The sequence below is a fragment of the Moschus berezovskii genome, chromosome 15 (genome assembly GCF_049115385.1).
Source record: "Moschus berezovskii isolate FMDL1 chromosome 15, NW_MosBer_1.0, whole genome shotgun sequence".
NCBI lineage: Eukaryota > Metazoa > Chordata > Mammalia > Artiodactyla > Moschidae > Moschus > Moschus berezovskii.
Window position 1 is genome coordinate 10,594,557 of NC_142474.1, and position 21,161 is coordinate 10,615,717.

A 21,161-nucleotide genomic window follows, 5' to 3' on the forward strand; every position below is an offset into this window, starting at 1 on the left:
AGCAGGCAGAATAACCATCAGGGGAAACGGTGCCTCGGAGAAAACTGAAGGAGGGTAAGGGGAGGGGGGTTTTCTCAGAGTGGACAGGGAGGCCCTCTGGGAGAGGGACACGGGTGCAGAGACTTGGGGTAAGTGTGCCAGGCAGAGGGAACAGCGTGCAAGAGGCGGGGCCTGCCTGGTGTCCAGCAAGAGGACAAGGAGGCCGCGGGGCTAGTGCGCAGCGAGTGGGGGGAAAGAAGGCTGAGGGTGGCCGGGGCCTTCCAGAGCCTTGGAGGATAAGAGCTGACCCGGAGTTTTGCTCCGATTTTGACTTCACCCTTTCACGGCCATTCCAGATGAGTGCTTTAATGCTCCCTTCCACGCCAGTTCTCAGAGTCTCCTCCCCGCCCCGCCCCCAACCTGAGTGGACAGGGAGTTAGGCCTGAGGGTGTCTCGTCACACATCCCTCACAGGCACAGACACTATTGACCCAAAAGCAGGGCCAGCTGGGGCGGCGGGGGGCCTCTGGTCTTCAGCTCCAGGAGAGACAAGGTTCTTACTCCATTCCTCCTGCCTCTGGAGAGAAGCAGAGCTCAGAATCCACACAGCACAACACCGGAGAGGACCTGGCAGAGTCACGTGTCTCCAAGCCAGGGACCATCGGCCTGAGCAGAGACACAGGAAAGACCCTGATGCTGGGAAAGATTGAGGGCAGGAGGAGAAGGGGGCCACAGAGGATGAGATGGTTGGACGGCATCACCGACGCGATGGACATGAGATGAGCAGGCTCCGGACAGGGAAGCCTGGCGTGCTGCAGTTCATGGGGTGGCAAAGAGTTGGACACAACTTAGTGACTCAACAACAACAGGTTCTCCTGTGCCTTTGGCCCAGAGTCCACACAAGATTCCAGTCCCTTGGTTCAGTACCCCAGCCCTCCACCCCCTACCTCCAGGCACAGGGTCTTCAGGGGACAGCCAGCCCCCAGCAGAAGATAAGGGATTCTTTCTTTGCCACCACACAGGTGCTGGCCCACCTGTCCCATATCTGCCTTCCCCACTGGCTCCCGGAGGACAGGCACCCCTTTCGGTCACTGTATCCCCACCACGTCACAGAGCGTGTGACGCACAGAAGATGCTCAATAGATGCATCCACATGAATGCACTAATGAACAAACAAAATAAGCAGTGAACATGTGCACTCTCAAGCCAGTGATGAAAACAACCACCCAAGCCCCGGTTCCTGACCAGACAAATAACAAAGTGAATAATAAAAATGGCTATTTATGGGGTATATGTGCTATGCGTTGGGTATGGTTAAGAAGTGCTTCTCAGTAGCCCTGTACAATTAGGTCCCTTTTACACACAGCAAGGATGTACTGGAACCCACCCCGCCCCCCACACCCAGGTGCCTGGCTCCCAGGCCCAAGGCCTCAAAGGTGGTGGCTCCCGTTGGCTCAGGGAAGCAGAGCACGCCAGAGTCGAGGACAGGCGAGCTGGAAGGGGCTGAAATGGCAGGAGGGACGGACCGGGAGAAGAAAAGGAGACTACCCTTGAGACCTTCTTCCACCTGGTCATCTGACCTGCCAGGGCTCTGCTCCAGCTGAGAATCACAGGATGCTCCTTCACTCCTTCAGTCACTCCTTCAACACCTAAGGAGTATGCACTCTTCCCAGCACTGGGACTGAGGGTATTTTGGGAGGCCCTGCATTACTGAACCCTCACAATGGACAGTCCGTGGCTCAGAGAAGCCGCATGCGTCCCCTAAGGTCCTCCAACCAGTTACTGACCAAATCAGGCCTTGAACCTGGGTTTCCTCCACCCCGATTCCAAGCGCCTTCTCTAGGATGGTGCATTCTGGGGACGGCTCTGTCTTGAGGTGGAGGACACGGCATCTGTCTCATCCTTAACAGGAAACTGTTCTGTCACCAAACTCCCTGCCCCTCTGGCTTGTCTCAGCGCAAATGACCCCCCCACCTGGGCCCAGGAAGGCCACGCGCTGTACTAACCGAGGTGACGAGTGTGCAGAGTGACTGACCGAGCGCCCAGCACAGTGCCCGCTGCACGGCACCCAGGAAATGCTTTCAAAAAGAACGAGCGAGCCAGGAGAGACACAGTGGATCTGCCAGCCTGAAAGAGTCCAAGAGAGCGTGCGGTGGGACACAGCCTCCGAGCGCCTGACAAGCTCCTGCCCTGAATCTCAAAGTGATGGGCAACGAGCGGAGGGCCCCTTCACTTCGACAACTAGAGCCAGGCAGAGACAGAAAGCGAGCCAGGGACTCCGGTGACAGGAAAGAGATCCCATGACTGAACCGCCGCTGGTTCTGACGCCACTGGAGAAACGTGGCCCCAGGAAACCGTCATCGTCTTACAGCTGCCCGCTGAGCAGAGCCCACTTGAGAGGCGGTGCTGAGAAGTGAAAATAACGCAGAGAGAAACTTGTCTCTTGTCAATCCTAAATTTGGGCATATCAAAGACAGGCTCGTAGCTTCTTAGCTAATAAAACCATTTATAAAATACATTAGAGTCCAATTTCATTTGTCTAATTATTCCTCAGGGAATGACTCACTCTAGATCGCCAAGATTCCCACACTGTTACTCTTTTAAGCATCAGAACCTTCTGTGGGGACAGAAAGCAGACTGGTGGTTGCCTGGGACCGGGGAGGCTGGGGGGCTTGGGAGGGTGATGAGTTCAGGGGTTTCTTTGGGGGCATGAAAAGGCTCTAAAATGATCGTGGTGACAGATAGACAACTCTGACGTCTACTTTAAATGGGTGAACTGCGGCATGTGAATTAAACCTTGGTAAGGTCGCACCAAAGATAAAACCTTATCTGAATTAAAACGGAGAGAGACTCCTCTCAGGCACTGCACTGATGTGTTAGTGTATTACCCACTAACCTTTTCTTAACGCTTTAAGATCAGAGCTGTGTGCACAGTTTTTAGTATCTTGTATAACATGGCAATCTTCTCAGTATTATAAGATACAGAGCTGTTTGACCTACCCTACAGAGCGCACTATTTTTTTCTAAACATGGTGAATTTACTTTCACCATAAAGCTTGGTGGTTAAGTGCCTGTACTTGGGTCATGTATCACTTACTGACTGTGTGACCTCTGGTGAATTACAAGATCTCTCTGTGCTTCAGTTTCCCCACACGTAAAATAAGAGCTTCGATCTCCATGGGAAGTTGTGATGATCAAATAAGATAAGGTGTACAAAGCAGCGGATGCTGTTCCTGGTGGTGGTAAGCCAGACTGAAATTCAGCTATCCATCAACACTGTTCCCACTGGGCTGGCTTCCCAGGCGCCTCAGCGGTAAAGAACCTGCCCGCAGATTCATCTGCATCCAGAGGCTTCCCAGTGGCGCTGAGTCAGAACAGAACACAAGCCTGGTGGCTCAGGAAGGAGATGCAGGAGACTCGGGTTCAATCCCTGGGTTGTCCCAGTTCACCCCTAAACAGAAAAACCTAGATGAGGTCGCCCAAGATATCCTGGCACATGGAAGACTGGTGCCTAAGGAGACCTGGGACCCCAAAACACTTGGGGCTCTCTCTTGACCATATGTGCGTGCTCAGTTGCTAAGTCGTATCCAACTCTTTGCAACCCCAGGCACTGTAGCCTGCCAGGTTCCTCTGTCTATGGGATTTCCCAGGCAAGAATACTGGAGTGGATTGCCACTTCCTTCTCTAGGGGATCTTCCCAAATCAGGGATTGAACCCATGTCTCCTGCATTAGCAGCTGGATTCTTTACCACTGAGCCACCAGGGAAGCCCCTCTCTAGACCAGATTCTTAACATTCAGGGGTCACAGACACATCTAAGAATCCGAGGAAAGCTATAGATATTTAGCCTAGGAGAGTATGTGTGTGTATACATAAAAACTGTACCCATATTTACAGGAAAATCTTGAATCCCAGAAGAAGCCTGTTTAAATACCTTGGCTCTAAACTTCACATAACCCTAGCATCCTCAAGGTTCAGTGGCTAGGCCCCAGTGCTCCCACAGCAACTGGAACAGAAGGCCCTCTGACCTTGGCCAGATAAACAGTCCTGGGAGCTGACTGCCGCATCCAAGTCACTGCAAACATCTGCATCCAGGGGCTTCCTGGCGGCACTGAGTCAGAACAGGCCACAAGCCTGGTGGCTTGGGAAGCTGCTATAGGGCAAGGCCCAAATGCCTTGCTAATAAGCAGCTGGGGAGTTTCAGACCCAGGGCAGCTGCCTGCCAAATAAGATCCTTTCTCTGCCAACAGAGAAGAGGAATCTTAGGAGCGATGCTAGAGGCAGGCCGGGCCATGAGAAGGAAATCGAAGGAGCTGGAAATCCCCCAAACTCCCAGGACTACTAAGACTTGGACGGTGAAATAAAAACCCGAGATTCTGCCCAAATGCAAGAAGATGGGGCTGGAAAGGGGTAGATAAGTTGGGGGCAAGGGAGGTGGGTGGACCACGGATCAGAGGCTGTTAAAAAATGTTTAGACACCATAAAGATATGAACACTGACCCAAGGCAGCCATACTTCCAGGCAGACCATTCTAGGATCTATGAACTGCACTTTTCTTCCAACTGGAAGGGACCTGCACCATCTCTCCTCATCAGATCACTGGGCTGCACTTGTTTCTTTGGGCTGGGTTTTGCCTGCTTTTGCTTCTGTACCACAGTATTAAAATCCCCATCAGGTGCCCTGGTCTTTATGAAAATACTTTTACAACAAACAATTGGTGGATGCGGAAGTTGGCATCACACCCAGATTTGCTAACAACTCCTGTGTATGATTCCATCTGTTTAAGTAGATGGTTGAAGAAACCTACTCTCTTGTAAGCCACCAGAGGTAAATTGTCTTTCTGATTCTCCATAACATCAGAGAAATGGTGTAAATGGAATCATGACTGAAACTGCAGCGCGATTTTACGTAACTTCTGAAAAGGGCCATCCTGCCTCTCCCTCATGGGAAGCCGAGTCCTCTCTGATTTCATTTGGAACCGATTTCTTTTCCTTCTTCAAATGGAAGTAAAAGTATTCAGGCAAACACTTGTGATGCCACAGCAGAGTGGTATGAACAATGTGACTACCCACCTGGTTTAGTTTCTTTTTCCTGCTCGCATCTCTTCAGATTTTCCACTGTTGACTAATCAATGTGGAAATTCTAAGGAACCAGAAGAAAAACAAAAATTAGAGCCAGACATCCCCTAGGGCTGTAAACTTAAGCAATTTTTTAGGAATACAAGTTAACAATATCTATCAACCTATTAACTGTGCACATCCTTTGGCTCACTCAAACATCTAAAAATGTATACTATAAATAGGTTCACATAATTAAAAAAAATAATGTCCAGTAAAACATAGTGTAAAAGTTAAAAAATAAAAGAGGAAACAACTTAAGTGTCTGTTACTAGGAAAAAGTTAAATTATGATATCAACGCAGGGAGGAACTATACAGCCATTACAAAGAACGGGGGAGATTTTGTTGTACTGACATGGGAAAATGTACATACTCTGGTGTTTAAAAAAGTGTAAAATTGCATATACTACTGTTTAGTTAAAAAATGAACGTGATTGCTTACCCTTAGGAAAAAAGTACAGCATTTGTGTATATACACACTTTTTGTATCTATGTTAGAAAAAGGCAAACAGCAACCCAAAACAGCAGCTCCCCCTGGGGCTCAGAAACTGAGGGGAGAGGAAGGAAAGGCTTTCAATTTTTACACGAACTGTTTCTGTTGCTGAAAGCTTTTATTAGAGGCACACACATCTTTCATAGTCATTATACAAGATATTTAAATTCTAAAGTATCAAGAGTAAGGGCAAAAGACATTTTTGGACAAAGACTAAGCAAGTTTACCACTGACAGGCTCCAAAACATCCTCCAATAAAAGAGAAAGTGAGCACAGAGAATCAGTGTGATTTTAGAATCAACAGTGAGCAAAATTAGTAAGAATGTCGGTACATTTGAACAAGTACCGACTGAGTGGAACGAAGCTCAACAAGGAGGTAAAGCCAGCCTTGACGGTATTTGACGGCAACATGGAGGATGAAGCCGAAACCAGAGATATGCATTCTAAGGTCCTTGATTATTCAGGACAAAGAAACGCTGCTTTGTTTTGGATAACACAACCATGATGAATACTGAAATTTTAAAAACAACAGAAAATAGAACGCATGAGTCCAAACCAGTTAGTATGCTCCTGGGTAGAAAAGTCTAATTATCCCAAAATGCCAACCTTCCCAGATTACTATATAATCTTAATCAGATTCCAATAAGAATACCAATAGGTCTCTTGGATGGGGGAATGAAAAAAAATCAGAGTTCATATGGAATAGTAAGTATCCAAGAAAACTAGCCAAGGAATAAAGAAAATCATAAAAAGTAAATAGGGGATTTGTCTTAAAAATTTTTTAAAGTTACTATAAAGACATAATAATAAAAAGATACAGAATTAACAGATGAATAGACAAATAAGTTGTGGGCTAGAATATAAAGTTCAGAAACATAGCATAAAGGAACTTATTAATGACAAAGATGGATTTCAATACAAAACAGAAAAGATGGCGTATTTAATAAGTGCTGCTGGCCTATCTAGAACAAAGCCTGATCATCACTCCTCACTATGCACAAACATAACTTCCAAAGGGATTAAAAGTTCAGGATTAAATTAATTAAAACCATGTAAGTATTAGAAAAACGTATTAAAATATTTATGTAAATTTGAGGTGGGGAAATTATTCCTAAACAAGGCAAGAAATTCAGGTACTACGAAGAGCAATTCAGAAACAAACTCATAAATAATAGATCAGGAAAAATATTTTCAACACACATGGGATCTTGAATATCTAAACACATTAAGAGCTCCTACACGTGCTTGAGAAAAGGCAAACAATTCATAGGAAAGTGCGCAAAGGACACTCACAGATGAGCAAAATGAAAAGATCAGTTAACACGCAACAATGCTCAATCTCACTAAAGAATATGCAAAGGTAAGATGCTATTTCCCCATCAGCTTGGTCACAAATAAAACAAGAAGGATGGAGGGAGAGAAGGACAGAAGAGAGAATTCCTAACACTGGTAAAGATTTAGGGAAATGGAAGTGCTCACACATGGCTGGGGAGGACGTAAACTATCAGAAGTCTTTGTAAAGTAGGGTTATATTACCAAGCAAAAAATCAAGCGTGACTACCTTTTAACCCAGCAATACTATTTTTGAAAATGTAATCTATAAAAGTAAAAGCACCAGTGAAGAAAGATATGTACATGAAGATATTTAACGCAACAAGATTTTTAGTAAGAAAAAATGGTAGTAACCCCAGCATCTGCCAAAGGAGAACTGGTTGAATATATTGTGGAACCTCTAGATCTACAGCCCTGAAGTTATTTAAGAGTGAACTGGATTTGTACCTACCCAGGATGTATTATTTAGTGGGAAAAATAAACTGTAAAATAAGAAAGTACAATCCCACTTCTGACAAAACACAATAACCGCATACATACGCAAAAGATCCATCTACACGGGAGCTCGGAGAAAGGTATGGAAGGATATATACCAAACTAACTACCCTGGTTATCTCAGAAGGATGGAAATGGGGAGCAGGAAGAGAGGAGAGATTATAAACTTTCTCTGTATACATCTTCAAATTGTTCAGTTAGGTACAATGAGCACATGCATCTCGAGGGGAAGTCAATGAGGAAAGCAAAAACAACAACAGAGAAATAAACACACGAGAGCAGAGCCATGCAGTACAGCAAACCGTGTCACGCACTACCCGGTTATCTTTACATGGGATAGTCAACGGTACTTCCACTCACTGTCTTTTTTGGTTAAACAGAAGAGGTCTTCCAACCTATCATTTTAACAGATGGAAGACAATTTATCTAAAAAACATTTTTTTTGGCCATGCCCTGAGGCATGTCGTCTCTTAGTTTCCTGATCAAGGATCAAACCCGTACCCTGTGCGTTGGAAGCACCCAGTTTTTATCACTGGACTGCAGGGGAAACCCCTGTAAGACATTTTTAAAAGCTTCATGAAATGGGGAAAAAGGGCACTTTTTCCCCTAAGCATTTACATGTTTTATTTTAAAGGGTACATTTTTAATAAAACACGTAAATGCTTAGGGGAAAAATTTTAAAAATCCACTGCCCTGCTCAGGTGGTGTGTGGGCTCGTTCCGCACCATTGACTGTTTTCTGTGGCTCCCTGACCCCAGTTACCTTCCTTCCAAAACTCAAATAAATGTACTCCTAGGCACCTATGTCTGCCAGGAATCAAGGCCCAGTAAACCACAGCAGCTCTGCTCACAAGGCTCTCTTAGCCTCCAAGCAGGTTCTCTGGCTTCGATATCAAATGGGTCCTGGAATCCAGAGAAGTAAAATGGATTGTTTTGTAACCCATTCTGATGGAAACAGAAAGGAAGGAGATGGTTTATCCCAGTGGATGAAATGAAAGAGAAAAGAGGAATAGCACCCACAACAAGCTCTTGAAGGCGAGCCACCTAGGTGGAATCTGCCATTTCCGGGTTACCTGGAAGGGTACACTCTGCCCTCTCCTGGTGCCATGCTTTGCTTTTAACTTAATTTTATTTCATTTCATTAACAAGAAATCTTTCACTGAAATAATGATACCGCACGTGTCTATAACACTTCGCATTTTACAAAGCACTTTAAGATACTTTATCGTTTTCGATCTTTACAACGGCCCTGGGATCAGATGAGCGACATTCCCCTTTGGAGATGAAAATGAGGTCCAGAGAAGTTAAGGATTTTTTGAAGTCACCCAGCAAGTTGGTGATAGAATGGCAACATAAACTCTGGTCTCCAAACCCAAGTCCAGTAGGGAGCTCACATTTGAAATCAGAGAGAAAGCGAACTAACAGGCAAGCCAATGAATAAAGACAACGGCTCGTGGGGGTACCAGATTTTTCCTGCCCCTTATGAAAAGAATTACAGACCAGGAGGACTATTCTATGCCACCTCAGGGAGAACGTTTGCTCATACGCTGGAATCCAGCTGCTGAAGAAGACAAGGAAAATCCTTCCTGGGTCCTGTCCTCGTTGGCTCCATCTGCTCCCTCTTCTCTCTTGCTTTCCCTGCTAGGCTTTATCCCCACCGGCCTCCTTTCAGTTTCCCCAACATTCCTGCCTCTAGCCTTTCACCGTTCCCTGCCTCCAGCCTTTCACTGTTCCCCTCTCTACCTGGAACAGTCCTTCCCACAAGGCAGCACCCTCGCACCCCAGCCCCCTGCTCCCGCCTTAGCTTTCAGCATAACCGACTCCTCATCTGGGTTCAAACACCACCTCGTGCGGCAAACCTGCCCTGACCACACTCTCCTCCACATCCCTCACTCATCCTGGGTATTTCATAACACCACTATCAGTCCTGTATGCTGCCTGTGAGGAGGGACCACGGCTGTTCTGTGCAGCGCTCTCCAACTATCACCTTGCCCAGTGCCTAGCAGATATTAGGTGCTCAATAAATACTGCCTGCATACGTGAAAGCGTTCCTGAAATGAATCGAACGCTCGGCTTAAATGCTGCTCTGTCAGCCTTCCATAGCACTGTCCCTCTCTTGGGGCACATGATCACACATGTTAAGAGTTTTTCTTCCTATCAGGCTGGGAGCTACTTACAAGTCTCACTTACCCTGGTATTGCCGACAGCACTTTGCCCATAATGCTGAAAACACAAGGGTTCTTAATGATGGATGAATCCACACATCCGTACAGGAAAATACAAAGGAAAGCTGGGCTCCTTAATCGACGGCAGACCTGGTTTCTCCTCTGCCCAAGGGGAGTGCAACACAGAACCTGAGCCCCTCTGAGATATGCAAACAGGGACTGCCTAGGGAGAGAATAAAACGAGCTCAACTCCCGAAGCAGTGGGTGTGCGCCTAAGAAGGCAATGGGGGCAAAACCATGGATTGCTAACGGCAACTTACACAGGCGAAAACAGCAAATGCGGACCAGAGACCTGAAAGATTCATGCTCTTTGTCCTCACCACGCCCTATTTAAAAATCAGGGAACTGAAATCACTGCGTGATGATTTCAGTATGTTTTTCTGTCCAGCTTTTCCTTTCCATGGCGGTGGTTCAGTCGTGAAGTCGTGTCCGACTCTCGCAACCCCGTGGACTGTACCTGCCAGGCTCCTCTGTGCATGGGATTTCCCAGGCAAGAATAATGGAGCGGGTTGCCATTTCCTTCTCCAAGGGATCTTCACGACCCAAGGATTGAACTCATGCTTCCTGCATTGTAGGCAGTCTCCTACGTTGCAGGCACATTCTTTACTAGCTGAGCCACCAGATCTAGTTTATCCTTCCCTGAAGGTGTTCTAACTTTGTAATCCGGAAAAAAAAAAAAAGCCACAATAAATGTAAAAAACAAACCAACAGAAAGCCTAGTGGTGATTTTAGACAACAGAATGACCCATCCCTAGGATCCCGTATCCTCTAAGTCGGGGCCGTTGCGTTTTCATGATGAGTTCCTTTCTTTCCTCTGAAACCGTAGGAGATAGGAAGATGCTGGGGGTGAAGGCTTCAGCAGGAGAGGCTCTCATTTCTCCTTAAGGTAAGTGCTGGCACGGCTCTGGGCATTAGGAAATGGAGGGGAGCATGCGGGGAATCAACCCAGCTCAGGATCAGGACCTCACCCACCTGCTGCTGATGCGCTGTAATTATTCACTCATCTGCCTGTCCTCGCGATGCTCTGAGAACTGCACCAGACCAGAGGCTGCTTCTTCATCAGCCTATTCCTCGAGGCTCATGCTCAGTGCCCACCAGCCCTCAGCACGGTTCGCTGACCGGCAGGGCCCATAGCCATACAGTACTAAACATAATAACAGACCCAGGTCCCTGGGACATAGTAAGAATGCATTAGCAACCAAATGCTTCATTATTCGAGTGCCCTGAAGGTCCATTATTCAATTCGGAAGAGCCAAGTTGAAGGACAGCAATTTCTTGGAAGATTAGAGACTACTTTTACAGTTAGGAGGTGCTGGCCTTCTCCGGTCAGAGCCGATGCGTTTATCATCGGCAATTCAGAATCGCTTAGCGTGGCAGCTGAGTGCAACTCCCAGAGAAACCATTCTTTGAAGGGGCAGTACTTAAAAGTTTTCGTGAGGCGTTTCTGAAAGGTTTCCAGGAGGTAGTGAGCTCAGCCTTGGGTCCTGATTGATGACTTGTTTCCGAGAACCTTAGACTTTCCACGTCTGTCTCCACTTAGGAATCACTCCTGGCCGCTCATGAAAGCGGGGAGTTCAGCTGCCCATCATGCTCAGAAAGGAATGCCTGCCACCAGCTTTTCCCTTTGGTTGCTGGGTGGGCCAGGGAACTCTGGTGTCAGGAAAAAGCACCCACTTCAGCTCCTGGCCTCAGCACTTCAATGGGTGACAGGAAACGGTGCTGGGGCTCGGGTTAAAGAGCCAGCGTGGCGGCCCCAGGGCCATCTTGGCAGGGGTGTGGGGTGTGGGGTGTGTGTGTGAAGACTGAGGAATTCAGAGATGACTTCCCGCTCCTCACACAAATGCCACCCTGGGACTGAGGGGCCAGGGGACGTCAGCTCACATCCTAGGATGTCAGCTAACGTTCTCTTTCTGGAAACCATAAAGCGGCTAATCCTGGGCACATATTACTGAGTCAACTAAGTGTGTTGTGAGCTTTAAGCTGCCGTGTCCTCACGGCACCCCTGCCTGCCTGCTAAATTGCTTCAGTCGTGGCCGACTCTTTGCGACCCCGTGGACTGTAGCCCGCCAGGCGCCTCTGTCCATGGGATTCTCCAGGCAAGAATACTGGAGTGGGTAGCCATTCCCTTCTCCAAGGGATCTTCCCCAGAGATCCAGGGATCGAACCCCCATCTCCTGCACTGCAGGCAGATTCTTCACTGCTGAGCCACCGGGGAAGCCCTGACACCCCCTGAGGTAGGTATAATCGTGAGCCCACGTTTCTGAGAAAAGAAGAGGGGTGGGGCGGAATCTCTCCGAGACGGCTCAACCTCTCATGGAACCCTGAGAGGTGACAGGCACTGGGGACACCAGCCAGCCCGGAGGCCACAAATACAAGTGTCCACAGGGGCCAAGCGCCAGGCAGAAGCCTAGAGAGCGCTAGACAGACTGGGCAAGCATTCGCATTCCACACAAATAAAAATGCAAACCAGGTTCCTTTCTTCCAGGGTATTACCTCCTCCTCACGACCACCTTAGGAGAGGGACGGACTTTTTAAGCAGCTATCCTTGGGGGCTCGAGGCCCTGGGTGAGGTTGGGGTGGAGGCCCAGACCCTCCTGCTGTCCACACCCTGGGGGCGGTGCCCTGGCGGCAACGGTCCACCTTCAAAGGGCTCAGCTGCTGGGAGGAGATAATGCTGCAGCTCTCAGACCTTCCTAGGGGCTTCAGGAGCCCTCCAGCTCACCATGATCTTAATCCAGTCAGTTCAGTCGCTCAGTCGTGTCCGACTCTTTGCGACCCCATGGATTGCAATACAGTCTTAATTCAAATAGTCTTAAATACCACATCTTCCTAGGGTTAGGGTCTCTGATAGGCTCTTAAAGAGAAGAAAAACCCTTCAACTGCCAAGACCTGGAGGCTTGGAAACCCAAAGTCCAAGACCTGACAGCTTCTTTTGCTTTTCTTTGTACTTTGGCTCTGGCCAACCTTTCCCTGCAGTGCCCACTCCAGTATCCTGGCCTGGAGGATCCCATGGACAGAGGAGCCTGGCGGGCTACGGTCCATGAGGTCACAGAGAGTCAGATACGACTGAAGCGACTGAGCACGCATGCTCACGCCCCATTCCCCGCAGCAGTGCGGGCTGTGTCGAGGTGAAATGGAGAGGGGAGGGAGGTGAATAGAGATTCCCCTCTCCTCTTCTCCCTCTCTTTGGCCAAGCTAGGGAGTAGGACAGCGGGCTTGAAGTTGAAATTGAGTATGATGTGTCTCCTCTGTACCTATGTCCCAAGTTCTCTACCAGGAATAAGGAGACGGGGCCTGTGGTCCAGCGGAAGCAGTGAAGGGATGTCACGCCAGCACAGCTCAGGTGCGACTCCCTGGTGGTCAAGAGGTTAGGATTCGGTCTCTCACAGCTCGGGTAAACATAGGAAGGAGTTCAGGAAAACATGGGAACGTACAGTGGAGAGTTACCCTGTCGGTGGAGTCGGGGGATGGTGACACTGACCGTCTGTGTTATGTGAAACAATGAGCATAGCACAGAGCCTGACTCTCTCCAGGCACCCAGTACTTACTGGTGGTTCTTTTTCCTCCCCGCTCCCCGATATACACGCACATACACTGAGGATTTCTCCTTCCAGAACACAAAATCTGACAAAGTTTAAACTCAGCAAGTAACCACAGTGCCTATTTTGTGTCCTTTTTAGTTCTCCTAGAGGCACCAGTTTTCACCCACTCCAGGATGCTGACAACCAAGGGCCCTTTGTTCCTTGAGCCCTAAGCGTTCTCCTCAAAGGGGAAAGGGCTTTGGCGGTTTCTTTCAGGCTGAATTTGGGAACACAGCTGACCCTTGAGCAGCACAGGGGTGAGGGGCACCGATCCTCTGGGCAGTTGAAAATCCAAGTGTGACTTTATAGTCGGCCCTCTGTATCCACGTGTCCGCAGCATCCTGGGCCTGCATCCGTGGATTCAACCAACTGCAGATCCTGGTTCTGTAGCATGTTATTTATGGGAAAACATCCGCAGGACAGTGGACCCTCACAGTGTAAAGCCATGTTGTTCAGATGGAGTGCTCATCTAGTTTCGCCCCTCATTTAGGTACAAACGAGGAAACTGAGGTCCAGAGAATAAAACACCTGCCCAGGGCCCCACAGTTTCCTTGGGTGGCCCTTCTGTTATATAGAGGCTCTTGATTTTTTTTCTTTTTTTAAAGCTGGAGGCTTTTGTCTTTAACTGTGATTTTTCAACTATTTTTACCTGCAAGGACGGTGAGTGGAGCACACATAGCACCTGCAAGCTTTGTCTCCAGCCACCTGAGAACCCTCGGCTCAGCCCACGCAGGCACGGCCCCCTCACTGCCTCTCTGTACTGAGTGGCTCCCTCGGTTTAAAATCCTGAGGACAGAACCCAGCAGAGAAAATGCCCAAGGGCTTACACAGTCTTGTTTATTTTCTAGGAATAAGCAGCACATTTTTTTTTCTTTTTTAAGGAAGCAATTAAAAGATCAGAAAGCCAAAGGTACAGATTTCTGTCTTGGAGTTTCCGAGGCAGTTCCTGCAGCACTGGGCAGAAGAGATGAGGTAATGTCATGAAATCTAATCATCTCTGTATCTTAAACTGAAAATACCCCCTGTTGCCTCTGAAAGCGGCAGATTATGGGGAACTCTCATCTGCAGAGACATTTCTCTCTAGAACATTTAAGGTTTTTTTGGGGGGGGTCCCACCTTGGTCATCAGAAAGATAAATTAAGAAAAGTTTCCCCAAACACCAATTTCTAAGGGAGGATTTATTTCCTCATCTATATCTGGGGCAAGGCGCTGCTTTTAAAGCCCGAGCGACTCTGTCCAAGTTCTTTGAGAAACAAAGTAAGACAGCGTTTGACTGGAGCCCTGTCTGTAAGCCTTGAAGTTCAGACTCTAGCCCTAGGCGGCTTCAGAAAAAGCCATGGTTTTCAGAGCAATAATATATCATAATATAAAAATAGACACTTGGTGACCAACGGGCTGGAAAGCAAACTCTCCGGAGAGCCCTGCCTCCCAGCCTGCTTCTCCCTGGGGGTGGGGGTGGCGGCGGGGAAGAAAGTCCTACTTACGAGAGCAAAAGAGTTCCTTCCAGGTCCAGCGGTCCTCGGTCAGAAGGGAAGGTCGAATTTAAGGAGCCAGCATTCAGGACGCCTCCCTTCGGAGGGTAAGCAAGACTAGCAGAGTGGGCCGGCAGGGGCAGGCGGGCTCTCTCGTGCCCCTGTCTCTCTCTCTCTCTCTCCTAAATGAAATGCACTTCGAGGTTTTAGTGGGTGTTTCCCACGTCTCGGGCCAAGTAAGTCCCCATTTGTTGTAACTCAATGCTCGGCCTGATGATGTCAACCACTCAGCTCCCTTGTTCAGTTTCCACCTCTCCGTCCACAGGAGAGATCCGTTTCCTCCGGACGATGAGCCGCGGGGGCTGTAACTGCATCCCGGGCCCCACGTTTCCCTAACATCCTTCCTTCCATTTTTGGCCTCAGTGACAAAAGGCTTCCTATCTGCTCCCTGGGCCAGGGCTCCCGGAGTAAATCCCTTTGCCTCTTAGTCACTGCTGACTGTGGGCTGATCCAGTCTGCTGTGCCGTGGTCCAGTTCACTTCTTGGGTGTATGATAACGCTGCACACCACCCCACCCCCCAACTCTGTACCGTCCCCATCTTTTTTCTTCCTGCTCAATTTTCCAAGCTGTTGAATTTCTCCTGAAAGTTTCCTAAGTGTGTGCTGGCCAGAGGGCGCGAGTCTGTCCTTTACTTCGACAGATGGCATATGTCCACACCGAGGGCTCAGAACCAGCACTGGGCTGTTGCCTGGGAACTGGGCTCTGGTCCCTGACACACTCCTACACTGAATGAATGACCCCACGCACGTCACCTCTCTCTTTGGATCTCAGTTTTCTCATCAATAAAATGAGGGTTTTGGTGTCTTCCACTTCTAGAATTCAGTAATGGATGAGCTTAATCAACAAATTCACCATAAGGAATTTTACTGCAAAGTGGCTGACCACAGGCTTGAGGAAGGGAGGAACGCTGGAGGGGTCAGAGGCTACTGCTCAAGATGCCCAGTTCAGCTCAGGCTCCTTCAACCCCCTTTCTGGTGGAACTGAACAGTTTCTCTGGGAGAAAACCCCCAAGAATTCACTGAACAAGTCCTGGGAGACAGGGAAAGAGGCAGCATAAACTACGAGATAAGATAAAGCAGCAAGAGAATTTAACTGTCCTAAGGGACTAACGTGAAACAGTCGTGGTTACGAGAGATAATAAGTAATCTGCATTTGAAGAGTGCTTGGTAAGAAAGACAAATAAAGCCTCTTTGCTTCGGTGTACAGTGGGAAGCAATGTGACACGTATAGCGATTATGAGCATCAGTTTTGGAGACAGGGATGCGGCTGCTCTGACTCCTATGTGACTTAACTTCTCTGAACCTTTTTTTAATCGCAAAATGGGATATGAGGGCCTCCATTTGACGACACTGAGAATGAAATAACACATGAAAGGGACCTGAAGATATTTGGCTCCAATACTTTGGCCACCTCATGCGACGAGTTGACTCACTGGAAAAGACTCTGATGCTGGGAAAGGTTGGGGGCGGGAGGAGAAGGGGACGACAGAGAATGAGATGGCTGGATGGCATCACCGACTCTGTGGACATGAGTTTGAGTGTACTCCGGGAGTTGGTGATGGACAGGGAGGCCTGGCGTGTTGTGATTCATGGGGTCGCGGAGAGTCGGACACGACTGAGCGACTGAACTGAACTGAACTGAAGTGACGATAGATGGTGGCTCTAACTTGTTGTACACAATCTCCTTTGAGGACTTCCCTGGGCGACCAGCATGCCAGTGCAGGGAACACAGGTCTGATCCCTGGTCTGGGAAGATCCCATACGTCTAGGGACAACTAAGCCCGTGTGCCACAACTACTGGGCCTACACTCCAGGGCCCGTGTTCCACAGCAAGAGAAGCTGCCACAGTGAGAAGCCATCACTGGAGAAAGACCAGGCCCCGCAGTGAGGACCCAGCACAGCCAGAAAGAAAGAAAAAGAAATTTAAAAATCTCCTTCGACTCTCACTTGAGGATAATTAGGTCATTGCTGGACAGGAAAGTGAAACACAGAGAAGTTAAGAGACGTGCCCGAGGGCTCGCGGCTGAAGATGAGAGGCCCAGGCTTGGAAATGGAGTCTTTTAACTTCTCCTGAGGTCGGAACACGAGCCACACCACTGCCAGTGCTCCTTCCCAAAACGGTCACTCCACTGAGCTGGGCCCTCAGCTCTAAATGGGATCATCCCCACTCTGGGAAACAGGCAAAGCTTCTTCAAACCAGCGGGAGGGAGAGTCTTCCTGGGTTCAACCAGGCCTGGGATGGGGAAAGGTTGTCAGGCTGACAGGAAGCACATCTGCCGCTAGGTAAGAGGCGTGCTTACCTGCTTTTCTACCAAAATACTGTGTGGCCTGAGGCACGTTGGGGCTTTGCAGACCTGACTTGCCTTAAAGCCATTTGGGACTTGGGTCCCACTGGGAAAGAAGCTTTATAGGTGGGAGGAAGGTTGTGGCGCTGTGTGACTGAACAAGAATTTTAATAAGAGCTCAGAAAACTGATGTTAATCAGAAAAGGTCCCAGCAAACAGTGTGTGTATTAGGAGGGAGTGCGCCACTCCGCGGCTTTCCCACAGGTTGGTGCGAGACTGCGGGAGAATACAGGGGACACCAGCCTGGTCACCCACAGAGAGCAGCAGTTCACGGACGGGAGAGACCGCTTCCTTCTCGCCCCTGGACCTTCTGCCTGGGCCAGTTAGCTTCTTTCTGCTTTGGTTTCCCAATGGAAGATGAGAATAATAACAGCTTTCCCCCTTCAGAGTCCTTGGGTGACTTATACCACATACTACAAGTTCAAAAATACTTGTAAAAATCAGCTGGCACATCCTAAAGACATCATTTTCTAAGTCTGACTCAGTGTCACCACCCTCTGCCCTGAGCACGACGTGACAATGAATAAGGTCAAGAATGTCAGGAAGCCAGAGAGGAGGGCTGTTTGTCTAGAATGTCAGGATGAGTAAGGAACAAAGCCTCGCACGCTGTCTGACGTTCTTGCAGATACACTGGTGCAGGGCCCGGAGGCGGGGTGGTGCTTGGCTGGGCCTTTATTCCAGACATCTGAGTGGGCGTCAGGAAGTGAAGCCAGATCCTGACAGGTCAGTCTACTGACATCACCCTCGGCGCGCTGAAGCTCGGTGTGTCACTTGAAAGAAAAATACTAGGAAGGCGCTCATTCAAAAAAACAAAGCGTTTTCCTCGACAACACGTATTCTGTCACATGAGCCCTGTGGACCGCATAACCGTCCATCTGTGACAGAAGCCACGAAGAGAGAACTGTCATGACAGTGGCACACCCAATCTGTCTTCTACTGACCACGGCAGGGGCCACGCTGCATGGACCGGGGCCACGCCGGAGCTGTAAAACCCCTGCTGAATGGCATCCTTACCTGAATCAGCAACAGGCAAGTTATTCACAGTCTCATCCGACAGTTGTGGAAACACGGACTGGCCGGCCTGATCAGAGGGCCCCCTGAAAAAAGTGACAGAGCCTGTGCTCCAAGCTGGGGCTGCCTGGGCCAGACCTGTGTCCTTGAGACCCTTCCTCTACTGCCTTCTAAATGCTTCCCTGCAGGAACTCAGTGGACTTCCCCAGCCAGCAGGATTGGCCCCATTTGAGGATAAAGGAAACTGGCAGCTTCGGCGCCCAGGGCTGGCCTGAAGGCCCCAGAAGCTCCTTGGCCCCAAAGCCGCCTTTAATTCCCATCCCCTCATCCCTAGTCCTGAAGGGATTTCTCCCGCTGAATTTTCTAAGTACTTGATCTGTTTCTCTCTTAAGAAGACTTATCCTTTTCTCCTTCGAGGCATATTTATATCTGGATAGAGCTTATTCTGCTGTAGAATTTGAGCTTCTTAAGCAAAGGCTGTGTCTAGTTTATGAGCATTTTGTACATGTTATAAAACACTTATTAAAATAAGGAAATCCATAAATAACAAAAACCTGGACTGAATGTTTATCATATATCAGATGACATTCTAACTGCTCTATATAAATTACCTCATTTAATCTCAACAAGGATCCTACAAGGCAGGTATATTTATTATTTCCACTTGACACAGGACAAAATTCCAGACACAGATCACTTGAGTAACTTGTTTAGGTGGTAACCGATGGATATCTGTTGAAAGGAGTATGTGAATGAATAAATTCTGGCCACCACTAACTACCCACCCGCTGGGCTTCCCTGGTGGCTCAGATGGTAAAGAATCCGCCCGCAATGCAGGAGACATGGGTTCGATCCCTGGGTCAAGAAGATCCCCTGGAGACGGGAAAGGCAATCCACTCCAGTATTCTTGCCTGGAGAATCCCCATGGACAAAGAAGCCTGGCAGGCTATAGTCCACGGAGTCGCAGAGTTGGACAAGAGTAAGTAACTAAACACGCACGCATGCACCCAACCTCTAGTCCAAACTCCTGTTGTTAAAATACAATTAACTTTTCACCCAATCAAAGGCCAGTTTCAGCCGTTTCAAACGCACTTATTCCCTATGCCACACAGCTGTAAGTTCTTTTTTTCAGACAAATATAATTGAGAAACATATGGCCTGAGATTTAATAAATCAAAGTAGATTTTGTTTGTTTTCGAATTAGAGTACTTGTTATTATAAAAAAAATAGGAAAGTAGAAAAGATCAGAAAAAAAAGGGAAGGTGACCCATCATTCTATCATTAGGAACAGCCTATTAACCTCCTGGGGGCATGGACCCAGAAAGAACTGCACTGTCACTCAAAACAGTGTTTGAATTCAGAAACTTAAATCATTTGGGGGCGGGGGTGGTTAACTTCACAAAAGAAGACAAATGTTTGATATACTAACACCACACTGCCCCTCCCTACCTTTTCCAGCCTTCTTAAAGATCTGCTTCCCCCTAACAAGAGATGGGTTTCAGATGGGGGCAGTTATGGAAGAGGTGGGATCTCCAACTCTTGAGTTAAACAATCTTAGACATGTTGGCTTTTAGAGCTGAAAAGAGCATGTGGTCTCCTCATTTTTGGGATGGGGAATGCCAGGCCCTAGAAGGCAGGGGTATTTTCTGATGCTGAGCAGTCTGGTGCTCTAACAGTAGGAAGACCTTCTATTGCTTTGAGGTGTGCTCTCTCTGACACTGCACTGTTGAACATGAATCTGACTGGCCCCACCCTCTTGTTTTTTTAATATTTATTCTCTTCATTTTTGGCTGCGCCAGGTCTTTGCTGTGGCATGCAGTATTTTTGATCTTGCTCTCAACAAGTGGGATCTTTAGTTGTGGCATGTAAAATGTTAGTTGCGGTATGTGGAATCTAGTTCCCTGGCTAGGGATCAATCCTGGGCCCCCTGCTTTGAGAGCAAAGAGTCTTAGCCACTGGACCACGAGGGAGGTTCCCCCACCCTCTTGTTTTGGTTAACTGCTACTCAGCCATCAGATCTGATTAAATGTCACTTCCTTCAGGAGGTCTTCCCTCTGAACCACGTGAGCTCCCCCACATGTCAGGGTCTCCAGGCCCCTTCTGCCTCTCCTAACTTGTTAACATATGTTACTGTTAGCCACGTTACATGTACTGTGGGCACCGCAAGGTCAATGACACGTCTCCTTCATTCACTGGTACAGAACAGGAAACTCAACAAATATTTTCTAAACACACACACATATCCTGGATAGTCCAGGCTTATGTATGTATGTGAAAGTCACTTGGTCCTGTCCGACCCTTTGCAACCCCTAGGACTATACAGTCCATGGAATTCTCCAGGCCAGAATACTGGAGTGGGTAGCCTTTCCCTTCTCCAGGGGATCTTCCCAACCCAGGGATTGAACCCAGGACTCCCACATTGCAGGTGGATTCTTCACTAGCTGAGCTACAAGGAAAGCCCAAGAATACTGGAGTAGGTAGCCTATCCCTTCTCCAGCAGATCTTCCCAATCCAGGGATCGAACCAGGGTCTCCTGCATTGGAGACGGATTCTTTACCAACTGAGTTATCAGGGAAGCTCTTAATGCAATTGTTTGATGCCTAAAAAAAAAAAAAAGTACCATGTCTTCTAAACTTTAAACTGGGCTTTCCCTCTCGTCAGGTGAAATCATTAGAGAACAAAAAATTTCATTCCAAATAATTTCCAAAAGATGTTCAAGATGACAGAAGATGAAGTCCAGAGCACAGGGATGGAAAAGCACCCGTGGAAATGTGGGAATCCCAGGGAAGCTCTGGGGCTGGGGACGGCGGGCATCAAGGGGACTCGGGAAGAGGACTGACAACCGGGGGACCCACTGAAGCCCCTGTGCCAGTCAGCTACCCACGAGACACCCGCAGCACACGGAGGGTCAGCAAGCTCTGCAGAGCCCCAGGTAGACGGGAGGGCTCTTTGAATAAACGGAATGATCTGCCTTGGGGTGAGCCAGGGCTTCGAGAATCCTTATTTTAACGTTTACAGGACCTTCAGTCTCAGGTGCCCTAGAGTAGGATGCA

The 21,161-nt window shown here is 48.3% G+C and overlaps 1 protein-coding gene across 6 annotated transcripts in view; it reads right to left on the reverse strand.

Moving 5' to 3' along the window:
* The window catches only part of PKIG (cAMP-dependent protein kinase inhibitor gamma), a 79,157-nt gene that overhangs the window by 17,262 nt on the left and 40,734 nt on the right, over positions 1-21,161 (reverse strand). For 2 of the 6 annotated variants that reach the window (XM_088843750.1, XM_088843749.1), the window contains exon 2: positions 5,050-5,119. The gene's annotated coding sequence lies outside the window, so the exon portion shown is untranslated. Of the gene's footprint in view, positions 1-1,984; positions 2,106-5,049; positions 5,120-9,604; positions 9,803-14,704; positions 15,050-21,161 lie in introns of those variants that run through there. The other 4 variants (XM_088843751.1, XM_088843748.1, XM_088843752.1 and 1 more) reach the window with 4 other exon arrangements.